We start from the raw sequence: 2,868 nt of genomic DNA, 5'->3' as shown, positions 1-2,868 counted from the left end.
GAGCTGCAGCTGTTGCTTTCAGGATTTGAGCACCGTCTCTCCGATGGTCTTGGAGCTAACTATCCACGTTCAGTTCTGAGTACATATTCTCATTTGTCATCTTTACCACAAAGCTTTCTGGTGGCTTCTAATTTTGTCTGATAACAAGAGAAAACTTATTGATGTTAAGCTACATGAGGGAGAACGATAGCAAATCGGTCTCCCACTCTTTATCTGGAGACTGCAGTGTTCTGTTGCAGGTGGAGGCAGCTTATGTAAGGCCAGGGAATAGATCATGTCCCCCAAACAAGAGGTGAAATATGGTCTCTGCAATGACTGGTGTTCCAGAGCATGTTTACTGGCTATAATCAGTTTCCAGAGGCTGCTGCTGGGCAATTGTGATTGCAGCCTATAAATGATTTGTGAAGAAGGGTGTCTGAGCTTGCTGGTGTGACAGCAATTTGTTTTCCCTTTTTTTTCTGATTAATTTTATAGAGATATACTTTACAAACAACAAAATGCATAAATTTGAATTTTACATTTGAGTAGGTTTAGACAGAGGTGTTTGCTTTCGTAACTACCATGTCTATCAATGTGCGGAATGTTTGTAGCCCACCCTCTGCATTCTCCAAACACACTTCCTGACCTCACCCCCAACCCGCTGATGTGCTTTCGACAGCGTATACTAGATTTGTTCTTGAAGTTTCACTTACATACTCTTCTATGTTTTTGAGATCCATCTATGACATTGCATGTACTTATTCTTTTTTAGTGTTAAATCATATTCCATTCTATGAATAAACCAACATTTTATCCATTCTGCCAATTTGTTGTTTTATTTAAAATGATTTTATTTGTTATTTCATTTTATGTGTGAATGAGTATTTGTCTGTCTGTATGTAAGTGCACCACATGTGTGCAGTGCCCAGTAGAGGCCAGAAGAGGAAGTCAGATCCCCTGGAACTGGGTTTAGGCATGGTTGTTAGCTGCCATGTGGGTGCTGGGATCTGAACCCAGATCCTCTGTAAGAGCAGCCAGTGCTCTTAACCACTGAGTCATCTCTCCAGTCCCATGATGGGTTATTTTAAATCACTGGCTATTATAACTGAAGCTGCTATGTATATTTGTGATCAAGTCTTCAATTTCTCTTGTGTTAAGGCCTAGAAGGGGAATTTCCCAAGTCATATTGAACACATCTAACTTTTTTTTTTAAATTAGAAAAAGCATTTCATTACAACAGGATTGACATATTCAATAACAATTTCCAGAGCTAAGATGCATCTCTTTCAAAATTGGCTATAAATTTTTAGGTATATAGTTGAATTAATACAGTTATACAATGTTGTACTCTGTCTAAACCCTATAAGACATAAAATTATATGAGGCTTTAAACTTTAAAAAAGATCTCCATTTCATTATTAAAATACAGTTTCATACAGAAAAATTCATTTGTAATACAATTGACATTAAGATGCATATATGTTTCTAATCTCTATATATCTGATTATTGCTAGTCACAGTCGGTTACTTTCTGAGCTTATTTTCTGAGCACCTTGGCATCTGAGCATGGATATAAAGTCGTCAGGTAGATTTCAATGATAATGTTTTTCACATCTACTAATTATCAAGGAGCAAATTTTTATGCTTTGAAGAATTTTTTTTTCTTTTCTTTAAAATTTATTAACACACCCACTTCCCAGGTAGCACCCTCCCATAGCCTCCCTCCTCCACTAGAGCCTTTATACTCTGATATCCCTGCTACAGTCTGCTGTGTTGTTGGCACCCCCAGCCATTCCCCACTATTTGCCCTTCTGGTGAGTCTAGTCAGTCTATCTAGAGGTCTTTGTTTTAGGAAGGCCAGCTGTATCTCATCTAGTGGTAATCAGTTGTCTATATTCTGTTGGATAAGATTGGGGTCTGCTGTTCATTTTCCCAGTTCTGTGCTGGGAAATTATATTGGCCCCTTTAATCTTTGGTTATACTTTCCTTTTGGGTGTCTAAGGCCATAGAGTTGGTCCAGACAAACCGATTTATTTTGACTCTTAAGGTCGTTTGAGGATCTGTTCCTCAGGGGTCACATGGGCTTGGGAGGAGCCCCTGGCTCCTTTCTTTAACCAGTTCCACCTATGTGAAGATAAGTCAAAGGTCCTCCTTGACCATGGTTGGCTTTGCTTGGAGAGGCATGGAGGAAGTGATTCCTCTGTGCTGACCCTCCCCTTGATAGACTGGACACTGGTTTAAGTCCATCTGGTGGGGTCTTCTCAGTGTCCTTGATCAAGAGGACAGGTGACCCACCACCATTATAGGACATTTTGAGAGATGCTCATAGTCCCCTGGAACTAGTCTACCTAGGAGGGCAAGGAGCAAAAAGTGTCCTTTATGTCCCTCTGACCAAATTATTATGGACCTCAAAGTATGTCTGTTAAACACCCAAGAAGGTTAGTTTCACCAGTCTGGTATTTTTAATTATTGTGTGTCATGTAGATAAATCTTGGGCAAAGACCAGTTGTTCTCAGATAAACCTTACCTAGACATATATTTCTTGATCTGCTATGTATAATTTGTCAGTAGGCTGTAGGAGTAATATGGTTTTCTCTGGTTTTCAAAACTAGCTAGGCATTGTTTATCTCTCGCATTGTCTCACCTCTCCATCATGGGTTTCCCACTTAAGATGCCCCATTTCCTCCCTTTCTCCCTTAATAATACCCTCCTCCTACGGTCCTGCCTCTCTTGAGCTCCTTCTTTCTCTTTATCCCCTGGGTTCCTTGTATACCCTTCCCTCCCCCCTCCCTTAAACTAACCCAATTTCTGTCTCTATCTCCCTTATTAAGGCCTGTCTCCTACTGTTCTTCTCTTTCAGGTTCTTTCTTTTCCTTTACCTCCATGGTA

This window comes from Nannospalax galili, unplaced genomic scaffold (genome assembly GCF_000622305.1).
Source record: "Nannospalax galili isolate Female #2095 unplaced genomic scaffold, S.galili_v1.0 scaffold336, whole genome shotgun sequence".
In the NCBI taxonomy this organism is placed as follows: domain Eukaryota; kingdom Metazoa; phylum Chordata; class Mammalia; order Rodentia; family Spalacidae; genus Nannospalax; species Nannospalax galili.
The sequence above is the reverse complement of the archived record's forward strand: the minus strand, read 5'-3'. Positions refer to the sequence as shown.